Source organism: Globicephala melas, chromosome 11 (assembly GCF_963455315.2).
Source record: "Globicephala melas chromosome 11, mGloMel1.2, whole genome shotgun sequence".
Taxonomy (NCBI): Eukaryota; Metazoa; Chordata; class Mammalia; order Artiodactyla; family Delphinidae; genus Globicephala; species Globicephala melas.
Genome location: NC_083324.2, coordinates 35,531,707 through 35,544,251, shown reverse-complemented (window position 1 = coordinate 35,544,251; position 12,545 = coordinate 35,531,707). Strand labels below are relative to the sequence as shown.

General features: G+C 48.6%; 1 protein-coding gene across 2 annotated transcripts in view; it reads right to left on the bottom strand.

Annotated features, from left to right (window-relative positions):
* Positions 1-10,777: 10,777 nt before the first annotated feature.
* Positions 10,778-12,545, bottom strand: part of DCP1A (decapping mRNA 1A) — a 61,528-nt gene continuing 59,760 nt past the window's right edge. Inside the window, exon 11 of one of the 2 annotated variants that reach the window (XR_004041865.3) lies at positions 10,778-11,294. The gene's annotated coding sequence lies outside the window, so the exon portion shown is untranslated. Of the gene's footprint in view, positions 11,295-11,337; positions 11,574-12,545 lie in introns of those variants that run through there. The other variant, XR_009565955.1, reaches the window with a different exon arrangement.

Genomic DNA, 12,545 nt, shown 5'->3' with positions numbered 1-12,545 from the left:
ACATATGAGTAGTAATGATAATATCAGTTAATGTTAACCGAGAAATTACTAGAGGCAAACCGTTCACAAGTTATTAAGGCCTAATAACACTGCTGACTCTTAGGGAGATCACTAGATTTGGTTTCCAGGTCTGTAAGGACAGGAGAACCCACCTCTGCTCTTACCAGGTCCCCTGGCCCCCCAGGGGGATGAAGGTCCCCCGAGAGGGAGTAGGGAGGGGACCGTCATCACAGATGTTGTCGGTGGAGTTCACCCACCCCACATGCCCCAGGAGGCTGATACCCTTTACCACGTCTTATACAGGAAGAAGCTCCATTTTACAGAGGACAGAGAAAGGTATCCCCTCAAATCAGTGGCTGAGGAGGGGGCTGCATCAGATCTGTCTGATGCTGAGCCCCTGAGCAAGCTGAGGGAGGCAAGTGGCCAGGCCTTCCTTGCCTGTGTCCCCTCTGTGTCTTTTGCCAACACTCAGAGTTCTGGGTCATGAGGGACAATGGACTGAATGTGACTGAGTCCCCCACCCCACTTCTGGGTGCTCCTTGGCTGTTCCTCTGCTGGCCTGGCTCCCAGATGCCCAGCCAGACCCAAAGCCAAGTGCATCTCATAGCACTTGGGTCCTGCCGGCCCAGCCCACGGAGGCCTGCCCACCCAGGGTTGGGTCCAAAGCTGGCAAGGGCTGAAGGCTGGATTGGAGTGAGATAGCCCCAGGGGTATGCCATGTCAGAGACCTGACGTGTGCCTCTGCCCTCAGTCTGATAAGAAAAGACATACCTTTGAAACCCTTTGGAAGCTCTGTGCCTTCCAACTCTGGCCTTTAGAGCAGTGTTTTCCTGTTCCAAGCCTCAATTTCTCCCTCTGCCCAATGGGACTAATCCTTGCCATTCTGCACCCACCCTGGTCTCTAATGGTGGCACAGTTCTCTCCATGGCTCTGGGGATCCGGCAGTGATAGAATAAAATGCCCCTCCACCTGCCCCATTGTGGGGCTCTAGGGACCCCTGGGGCAGCTTCTTGTCATCCCAGGATTCCAGGTGAATAAGACCCAGTTTGGCATCACCACAGCCTTCTCCTCCTGCCCCGCTCCCCGACCCCCCTGGCCTACAAGGTCTGGGCGCCTTAGCTAAGGCAGAGGGCAGAGCCAAGGTCTAGCTCCTCCTGCTGCTCAGACCTGGGCACCCAACTAGACCCTTGGACATGAAGACCTCCACAGTGCTCGTGCCCTTCCACTAGGAACTCTGTGCCTGGGAGATGATGTTGAGGGAAGTTCCATGGGCAAGCATGTCTGCAATGGCAGCAGGCACGGGCTGGTGGGGCCCTACGTGGTCATTTCACCCAATCGGTGTGAAGACCAAGCCTCCTGAGAAATGGGGATACTCTAAAGTATCCCCATTTCTGACTTGCGGACAGAAATTGGAAGGGCCTGTGGGGAACTGTAGCTCCTAAGGGTCCCAATCACCAGACATGACAGTCCCCTAGCTGGCTGAGTCATAAGAATTGCCTGAAACAGTTATTCTACCCACGAATCCCTGGTCACCACATCTAACCTTCTGAATCAGAATCCCTAGGGTGGGGCCTGGGGCTCTGCATTTCTAAGAAGACACTCAGGCAATTCTGTTTTGGGGCTGAGAACTCCCCAGAGAAAAACATCAGGGAGACCTGGACAGACCTGAGTTCAATGCCTCGCTGGTTACGCCATGGGGCTAAGTGAAGCACTGAAAGTCCAGCTGTGGTGGGGAGATGTCTGTGACATGTAAACAGAGTAAAGCAAGGTATAGAACAGCAGGTAGAGTGTGATCCTATTTCTGTCAAAAATAAAGTGTGCACACGCATGTGTGTGTATGCGCATGCGTGTGTACCCATGCATGTGTGTGTTCGTAAGTGTGTCTGGGCAGAACAGAGGCTGCAAGGACAGACTTCAAGCCATGGGGGACTTTGGAGGGTTGGACTGAGGGAGACTTTGGGTTTCTACTTTATGAATTTCTCTTTGGCTGGAATTTAGTGCTAGTGAACACTGTTGACTTTTATAATCCAAAAAAAAAGCAAAACAAAATTCCATCTTGAAAAAAGCACTGTTGAGATTGGGAGATGCATTTTTTTTTATTTTAATTTTTTAAATTAATTAATTAATGGCTGCTTTGGGTCTTCATTGCTGCGCGCGGGCTTTCTCTAGTTGTGGCGAGCGCGGGGTACTCTTCGTTGCCGTGCGCGGGCTTCTCATTGCGGTGGCTTCTCTTGACGTGGAGCACGGGCTCTAGGCGCACCCGCTTCAGTAGTTGTGGCTCGCGAGCTCTAGAGCGCAGGTTCGATAGTTGTGGCGCTCGGGCTTAGTTGCTCCGTGGCATGTGGGATCTTCCTGGACCAGGGCTCAAACCCATGTCCCCTGCATTGGTAGGTGGATTCTTAACCACTGTACCACCAGGGAAGCCCTGGAGATGCATTTTTATGAATGCGCTTTTTCTTGTAATTTCTCACGATTATGTAAAGCTGCCTCTGTGTTTCATAAGCCAGGCTGTTTCCTTGGATGTTTCTGAGTTGGGAGCAAACCTCCAGGCGGTGGGTGCTCACCAGTGGGAGGTCCCTCCTGCCCTTGCTCTGCTATCTACATGAAATTCAGGGCAGAGCTATCCTGATGTGCTTCTGCACATCCCCTGAGTGGACACCAATGAGGCGTGAACGGGTCCCGAGCAGCTGTGTTCCTGAATGACAGCACTGGGCATCACTTTGGCAGGTCTGGCCCACGTGCGGCTCCTGGGGCAGGCCTGGGCTAGTGCTGGGGGCCCTAAGTCAGCACGGGGCTTGCAGTGGAGGCAACATCCCAGTCTGGGTCTTCGGAACACTGTCTTTGACTCATATCCGGGGCTCAAAGCCTGTGGGGGCCTGGGATGGGTCCTTGTGTGAGGATGTGTCCAGCCTCGTGTCCACCAATGCATAGCAGAGGGCCCGTTGGACACTCTCTAACGGGCTTGTAGGTTGATGAAGAATTCAGTTTTAATAAATCCATCTCTCCTCTCAATGCCGGAAATTTCCTTCCAGAGGCATTTTTGGGGTAAAGTTTCTTTTGATAATGTTGCCCCCAGGGACGTGAGATGACACACAGTTCAACTCACAGAACCTCTGATTTTTCTGATTTAACTTTTGTTTTTGTTCTTGTTTTATAAAACACTGCCCCCCCTCCAAAGGTAAAAAGTAAAGTACACTCATTGTAAAAACCTGGAAGGTACAGAAAATTTAGAAGTAAACTAAAATTGTATGTAATGCCACCCAAAGAGGACCACTGGTAAAGTCATTTGTTCGTTTGACAAATTTTTTTTTTTTGGCTACACCACGCTGCATGCAGGATCTTAGCTCCCGCCAGAGATTGAACCTGTGACCCTTCCAGAGGAAGTTCGGAGTCCTAACCACTGGACCGCCAGGGAATTCCCTCATTTGACAAATACTGATTTATTACAATTGTTTGAAGAAAATAAAACAGGGTCAAGGGTCAGGGAGAGGGGCTGGAGAGTAGAAGTGGGGGACCCTTCAATAGGTGTTTGCTACTATAGTTTCTTTTGTTTTCTTATTGTCAGGATCACATAAAATTCTCCATTTTTCATTTACATTTTCCCATTAGCATTCCCAAATTCTTCAAAGACATCGTTTTTACTAGCTGTGTATTGTCCCATCATGGAGCTATGTCCTCATTATTAACCATCCCTTAGTGATGAGTATTTGGAGTGCTTCCAGGTTTTCACCAAGATGTATTACCCTGCAGTTAACATGTGGTACCTAAATCCTTGTCCTCCTGGAAGCTTACCTGGGAGTTTTCCCAGAGTTTTCAATGGGAAGCTGCTAGGTCAGAGGGTGGCAACCCTTCTAAAGCCCTTGATACATATTTGGCAATGAGCTCTCCAGGAAGTCTGGTTGTGACTCAGTCACCTCTGCCTCTCAGCCATGTGCTTGGGGGAGAGGGCAGAGGGAGGGAATCCAAGACCTGCATAGCCTTGAGTGGATCCCTGCATGTTTCTGGGCCTCTGTTTCCTCACATTTGTAAAATGGGCTCATTCTCACAACAAACAGAGGTTTCTTCTTGTTTTCCCTTTCTCTGCCTGGGGAAAGCAAATTCAAGGTGGGGAGGCTACCCTCATTTTCACAGCTGTAAGCTCTTCCTGGCAGTGGTATGTAGGCAGCAGGAGGTATTAGACCCCCTTGTCCAGTGAGCAAAGGGAAAATCAATGAGAAGAGAGAATTCTGAGATGAGTTTTATAGATGGTTTTCTCCAGGACACCTGCAGACTCTGGGACCGTGGGCACTGGGCAAGAGCCCCATGACAGGGAGGCAGGGGTGGGGAAAGGGAACCTGGACACAGGTTATAACTCACCAGCTCCTCGACTTTGCTAGAAGTCAGCTCTAACCCCGGTGCACATGGCTCTCTCTCCTTCCTTTCTCATTTTATTGCTTTTTAAAAAAATCACAACTTGGGAATTCCCTGGTGGTCCACTGGTTAGGACTCAGCACTTTCACTGCCAGGGGACTGGGTTCATTCCCTGGTCGGGAAACTAAGATCCTGTAAGCTGCGTGGTACTGAAACTGTGCACCTCAGATTGGGACTTGAATCCACATGCCGGGACTCGAACCCAGCTTAAACCCAGATTGGGACTTGAACCTACGCGCTGGGACTCGAACCACTCAGGGTTTGCTTCTTTACTCCCAAATCTTCTCTCTGGATTCACTTTTCTTCTTGCAGAAATGTATCTTTTAATAATTTTTTAAAATAAATTTATTTATTTTTATTTTTGGCTCCGTTGGGTCTTTGTTGCTGCACGCAGGCTTTCTCAAGTTGTAGTGAGCGGGGGCTACTCTTTGTTGTGGTGCACGGGCTTCTCATAGCGATGGCTTCTCTTGTTGCAGAGCACGGGCTTTAGGAGCGCGGGCTTCAGTAGTTGTGGCATGCAGGCTCGGTAGTTGTGGCGCACGGGCTCGGTAGTTGTGGCGCACAGGCTTAGTTGCTCCACAGCATGTGGGATCGTCCCAGACCAGGGCTTGAACCCATGTCTCCTGCATTGGCAGGCAGATTCTTAACCACTGCGCCACCAGGGAAGCCCATCCTCTTGTCTTTTTTATTTTAACTAGCCTTGTAGGTGCAAAGTGGTATCTCATGGTGGTTTTGTCACTTACTGCTTAAAAAAAAAAATTATACAAATGACAACACATGTTCTTTGTAGAAAATTTGAGAATATAGCAAAATACTCTGACAGTCTGTTTTATATGTCATTCTGAAACCGTGCACCCCAAATTGGAACTTGAACTCACGTGCCGGGACTCAAACCCAGCCAAAACCCAGACTGGGACTTGAACCCACATGGCCGGGACTAGAACCCAGACCAAACTCCCAGTCTTCCAACTGAGATTGCACACCTGGTTTCAGGACTTAATGAAGCTCAGGTTTTTGATGTCTCATTGCAGAAAGGATTCAGTGAGACAAAGTAATAGGTAAGAAGTGAGAAACACTCCACAGACAGAGTGTGGGCCATCTCAGAAGGTGAGAAAGGCACCAAGGTATGGGATTGTCAGTTTTTATAAGGGTGGGTAATTTCATAGGCTAATGAGTGGGAGGAGTATTCCAGCTATTCCGGGAAGGGGCGGGGATTTCCATGAACTGGGCCACTGCCCACTTTTTCATCCTTATGGTTGGCCTTGGAACTGTCATGGCACCTGTAGGTTTGTCATTTAGCTTACTGATGTGTTACAATGAGCGTATACTGAGGCTCGAGGTCTAGTGGAAGTCGACTTGCCCACCATCTTGGACCCATTTGGTTCTAATCCGTTTATGTCATGTCCTCGGGCTATGTCATTCTTTCAAAGGTTGTGCCCTGCCCCCCTTCCCTCCTGTTTCAATTCAGCTAGGCTGTGTCCCCAATTATTCAATCAAACACTAACCTAGGTGCTGCTGTGAAGGTATCTTGTAGATGTGATTAAATCCCGTAATCAGTTGATTTTAAGTAAAAGGGATTATTCTAGATAACTGGGTGGATCTGATTCAGTTGGTTGAAAGGCTGAAGAAGAAAAGTGACTTCTTCTGTGGCAGCTCCAGCCTCCTCTGCAGTTTGTGACTTACCTATCAGTCCCCTCGGCCCACCACCTTGGAGCAATCCAATTCTTTGCCACAAATCTTTAATATAGACCTACAGGTTCTGCTTCTCTGCTTGTATCCTGACTGATACACAAAGAGGAAAACTTCATCCCCCATAATCCACCATCCAGAGGTCACTAAGGACAACATTTTGGTTATTTCCTTCCAGCCTTTTTTTCCCCTTTTTATCCATGAGCATGAATATTTTAAGTAAGGTCATGATCCCTCTGGTTTATATCACTGTGCATCTTAAATGCTTTCCCGCAGAGTCCACGTGCTTTTCTCCCCCAGAATTATTACTGGCGAAGAGGAAGGTCATCCACTGTCCCCCCTTGGTTGGACGTTTGCGTTGCTTCTGCGTTTATACTGTATCAAACAATACTTGTGCTTTCACTATAGCTAGCACTTGCTTCTGGGAGAGAGGGCTTCTTTTCTGGTCATCACTGTGTGTCCTTGGCCAATCCCAGGACCAGATTGGGTGGTCGACCCTCTGAGTCACCCCCAAAGGCCGGGGCTGCAGGCACGTGGCACTCCTGAAAGGTGAGCACCAGCATGGAGCCCAGCGCAGCCCTGCCAGGCCTGCTTTCCTTGCACACAAAGGAAAAGTGCCTAGTCATTGCAGCTTGCGGTTTGAGTAGCAGAGCCTGGGCACCTCCCTGGGTGGGGAGTAAGGAGCTGCCTCAACAGCCCTCATCAGTTCCTGTCTGGGTGTGCCATGCCAGGCAGGGCTTGGGCAGTGCTATTGACAGTCAGGGCACTTCTAGGGCAGCCGGGCCCGCCTGCATGGCCTGCGGCACAGAGTGGGGAGAGACTGTCACCCTGTTCCCTCTTCTGATATCTCCTGGTTTCCTTGAGCAAGCTGGGTGGTAGAGGTGGCTTTTGTTCCTGTAGATATTAAAGATGAACATTTTTGTTTTGCTGTGGGGAGATTAAGTGGATTTTCTCCTGGGCAGTTGTTGAAGAGCTGAAGTGGTGGTTATTTAGGGTAGGGCTGCAGCAGTCTGGAGAAAGGCATGGAGAGGGATCCTTTCCCTGCTTAGAGCCACACGGCTCCTCCTGGGAAACACGAAGCCGTAACAGTGTTTGGCTAGGAGGAACAGTCAGCAGCCACAGGAAGTCCCAAACCCAGGTTGGTTGCCCTCCAAACACAATGGCTTTTTCTCCCCACCCCACCCCTAGAATTAGCAATGACATCTAGTCAGCCTTCCTTCTGGTGACTTTGATGAGGCCTCAATTGACCCTTTGATTCTCTCATGAATTCACTCCTTTGTTGCATTTACCAAGGCCTGTGTGCCAGCACTGTGCTAGATGTTTGGGGAAGAAGATGATCCTGTCTTGGTTCTCAGATCACAGGTCACAGGTCGGCAGGGGCCACACGGCCCTGTCCTGTGATCTGTATAAAGAATTGCCTGCTGAGACTGCAGATCAGGGAAGGCTCCAAGGAGGAAGTGACAACCGACAGCAAATTTTGAAATAACAGTATTCCCTGCCACCAAACTGTACCTGTGTCATGCTGGCATGGGTGATGGGAATTGAGACTATAAACCCATTTCAGATCCGGACCTCGGCTTCCCAGCTTGGCCAGTATCCTGGCAGGATGCCTCTGAGCCACTCCGACGCACCCCCCACCCCCCCCACCCCCGGCCTAGGGCTGAGAAAGCCCTCTGAAGAGCCATACCTGGGAGGAAGGGATAACAACAGGTGACTGGCAGCAACGCCACTGTCATTTCCAAACGTGCTTCAAAATTCTCCAGGGACCCGAAAGCTTTTTCCACGTTCCACAAACCCAGAGGGAGGTTTGAACTGAACACGTCCAGGTCAGCTCTTGCCTCTGCTGCCCCCTAGCTGGGTGAACTTGGACGGATGGCCTTCGGCAAATCACTCAGTGGTCAGTTCCTTCACCTGGAAAACGAGGCAATGACATGTGTCCCCCAGGTGGTCAGGATGGTCAAAGTCACTCTATTCCAGAGTGACGTGCATCCCTGCTCCCGAAATCGCAGTTTACCACGGAGCCCAGGCTAAGGGGACAGGGCAGGCGTGTGTGGGGCTGTGCCCATAGTGTCCAGCACTGAGTCTGGGACAGAACAGCTGCTACCCCCAGCCCCAAGGGTCAGATGGGGACCAACAAATAGGGTGTGTGTGTGTGTCTCTCCCTCCCATCTTCCCTCCTACCTCTCTCTGAGGTTGACGCACCGGCCCATCTTTTAAGGGCTCCAAAGTCCTCGGGGAATGTTAATTAATAACCTCGCCATCTTGGGCTGGAGCGCAAACAGCTCCTCGGTCTCCTTTTGGGCAGGAGCCCAGTGAGTCAGGGCAGGCGATGGAGGGGGGCGGGAGCTGGCTCCCAGGTGTGTCAGCCCTGGACGGGCCCTTTGTGGGAGAGCGGCCGTCTTCTGGGTGAAGGGGAGCTGTGTCAGAGTGAAGACCAGGGCTCCTATTTACGGGGGCATTCTGAGAATTTGTGTAGTCATGCCCAAGCATTTCCATATTTAATATGGAGCATCTGATTATAAATTACTTTAAAACTTCTCCTTTAGATCACAATTAAGGTCTTATTTAAAAATTATGTAGGTACAGGTTACATTCTCTATGAATTTTAGGTCAAAATGGTAAAGGTGAAATGACAAAATATTTGTTTAAAAGGGGGTGAGGTGCCTGCTAGGGTGGAGACCACACAGTAAATGGGGGTGTTGGCCGGCAACATTGCTAGCATCCCCTTTCCCATCAGGGGGCCTGTCGGGGTAAGGGTCAAACAGAAATCAGGGAAGCTTCTCGGTGCCAGCAGGACGGGAGAGGATGTTAGCCCTTCTGTCCAGGGGAAAGACCCCTGCCTGGGAGAGGCTGGGAGGGGCAGTCTGTGGGGGCAGGAACGTGTCAGATATAGAAACAACAAAACGGGGCTTCGCTAGCAAAATGTGTAGGGGTCCAGATTTTTGTACATGCTTCAGAAGCCAGGGCGCCATTGCCAACACTGAGAAATTCCACAGAACATGGTGGGTGGTTTGCTGGGGTTGCCTCTAGAGCTTTCACAGGGCTCAGGCAGTACCAGACCCATCTTTCTGGAGGGGCAGGGACGTGGTAAGCAAGCAGCAGTTCCTGTGGACTGTGGCCGGCTTCTCAGCTCCAAATTCTGGGGCCCTTTTTTAGACTGATGGGCTGAGGTCAGTCTAACCACAGCCAGGGCCTCTGCCCCTTCCCAGGATGACAGGAAGCTGGTGTCGTGTGTGGCCCTTTCCCAAGGCTGCACTTTGAATGGCTTCCACCTCCGAGGGATGTGGGGAGGGTTAAGGAATGCACACAGAGCACACAGCACACAACAAACGTCGGTTATGATTACTTGTGGGATTGTACTTCAAATATATTCAAACTTACGTGAAAGAAGTACCTGTGAAACATGATGTGACTGTCATGCGGCCTTTGTATCACCTCCTTCCGAGCCATTCTACCGCTGGGCATGAGATCTCTTAGTAGTCAGCTTTACTTTTAGCTAATTTGCCTGGTGAACCTGAAGAGATATATGTTAAGTCCCATCCGCCCGCCCGCCCTGCCATGGGTTCCGTCTGCATGAGCGTGGCAGCAAACTTAGACCGGTGGAGAATCTTGAATTGATCTAAGCCCTTTAGAAACCTGTTGGCGTCTTCCCATTACATTTGGGGGTAACAGAGACCCCAAAAGACACGGTCTAAAGGAGAGAATGCAGGCTGGGCTCCAGGGTTTGCTTGGTTTAGTGACTGTTTTGCTGCTCTTCCCTTCAGCTTTCCAAGAACCTGGCTTCATCTTTAGAGGAAACCCCATGGCCGGATTTCTAGCTGCTCATCCAGGAGAGACAGGCTGGTTCTTGTAGCTCTGACAAACACAGAAGCCTCAGCAATTTCTAACTCACACACTTACTCAAAGACCAGGTATTTTTAAAAGTTAATCACTTAATTAATTAATTAATATTTATTTATTTTATTTTTGGCTGTGTTGGGTCTTTGTTGCTGCATGCGGGCGAGGGGGGGGCTACTCTTTGTTGCGGTACGTGGGCTTCTCATTGCGGTGGCTTCTCTTGTTGCGGAGCATGGGCTCTAGGCACGCGGGGATCAGTAGTTGTGGCTCATGGGCTCTAGAGCGCAGGCTCAGGAGCTGTGGCACACGGGCTTTGTTGCTCCGCGACATGTGGGATCTTCCCGGACCAGGGCTTGAACCCGTGTCCCCTGCATTGGCAGGCGGATTCTTAACCACTGCGCCGCCAGGGAAGCCTAAGACGAGGTATCTTTTAGCAACAGCATGAACCAGGATCCATAAACGGTGAGTGAAAACATCATTAGAAACAACCAGGAAGCCTAAAATCCCAAACCCTATGGCTCTTGTTCACGATCCAGTGGTCTTAGTTTTTCACGAAATTCCAATGAACCTGGTTACCTGGTTTCCTAGGTCATGACAGCTGAAAAGCAGCACGTGAGTAGGTCAAACTAGCTTTTAATAAACAGTGGTAATGTGTGACCTAAGGAATTATAGAAAGCAATCTAGAATAATTTATCATGGAGGCAATGGAGTCAAGAAAGGAGTTCTAGACCAGCCCTCTGGTCTGCTTGGCTTCGGGTCCCTAACTCAGTACTGGCTTAATAAGCAGCAGGCCCTGTCACTCTCGGCTTCAACTCCCTTCTCCCTAAAATGGGTTATTGTGAAGATCAGGAAAATAATGGACAGCAATGCTTAAGTGCTGAATGAGCATGCATTAATGATGACTGGGGTGTGTGTACAAAAGTCATAAAGCGAGGGTTAAGCATATGCTCTGCTCTAAAAAAGCAGGCAGGTATATCAAACATTTTAGAGAGAATTTCATTTGGAAACACACTTAATGTGAACAATTACTAGGGAGATATATGATTAACACTTTTTTCCTTTTCCCTATGTCCCATAATGATGACATTTTACTTTCTTCCCTCCCTCTTTCCTTCCTTATCATCCTAGATGCCTGGCACATATGACAACTCAACACACATAAACTGAGTGAATTTGGGAAGTGACCTGGAAGGTTAAGTCCCCTGTAAAACAGTGTTTTTGGTCATGACTAGACCTGTACCCTCCATCTGGGGAAAACTCAGAGGAATAAACGGAGTTGTTTTGTTCTCTCACCTCACTCCCTCTCAGCAGTAGGAGACTCTGGAAAAGTGTAGCAACTCATTCAAAAGTTCCTATTTCTGTAAATTCAATAAAAACACAATTAAAATTTAGTAGGTGCTAAAACTTGGTTTTGAACTTTTATTAAAAAAATATATTTGCAAACATATAAAATTTAGGATGAAAAATGCTCATCTGAAAACAGGTAATAACTTAATATTTGCAAACATACACAGATGGTATAAAATCCATACCATTAAAAATGTTAATGATGCTGTATTGCGCTCATGGAACAAAAATCTTGCTGTAACCCCAGAGCTTCTCATGCTCACATTTCAGGGCGCTGAGACTCTGGTACACTGAAGGTCATGAGAGCCACATGGCCAAAGCAGGAATACAGAATAAAAAACCATTTAGAACACATACTGTTAAAAACACGTTTCTTAAGGAATCACACAGATAAAAGGGAAACACAATTTTGCATTTTCCCCATTCAAAGTGAACGATATTGCATCATAGCATTTCAAATGAAGATGTCAAATACAAAACTGAGTGAAACATTGCACACATCTCTCCTGCTGAATTTGCTGAAAAACAGGCTCCTTGAGGCCCCGGCCCACTCAGGGAAATGTTCTCAAGCACAGCTTTAAAAAGCTCAGTGTAAGTTGCTTTACTTGTTTCAGATCTTAACGTTTTAGACACCTGAAAACACAGGGCACTATTGGTTCCAGAAGGCCCTTTGAATACAACTGAAGAAAACCAAAGACAAGTAAGAAAGAAACACGTGCTCAGCAGCAAACGCGCAGCAAGAATGCAGGACACACGTCCGTGTGATTCCTCGTCTTCACTCACGTGGACTGAGCCCACTCGTGCCTGTGCTGCCTCTCATTCCTCTGTGTTTCATTTTGCCCAGAGTTACAGTATGATGGCTAATTTTGTTTTTTAAGCAGTTAGGCACCTTCAATTTCATGTTGCATTGTTAGTAATACAATGGCAGTTATGGCCTCTACTACCAAAATGAGAAAATTTCAAACTACATTCTTTGGGGAGGAGAGTAATAAAGCTGCGTGGTTTAAAAATATTTACCTAGTAGAAGATTTGATGGGGTTTAAAATTTTTACAAGAAAACATGGGTGGAAAAAGAACAATTCTTGACATGCAAAATCGGGTCATATTCTAAACTTAGCCTGTGCATCCTCCGGCAGAGAAGGACCCAGGTCAACTTGGGTTCTTAACAAAACCCCACTCCCAAAAGCCTTCCAAAGTAAGCCATGGACACTCACATTCACATGCAGACGGCATGAATGCTTCTGAAACTGACAGTCACTTGA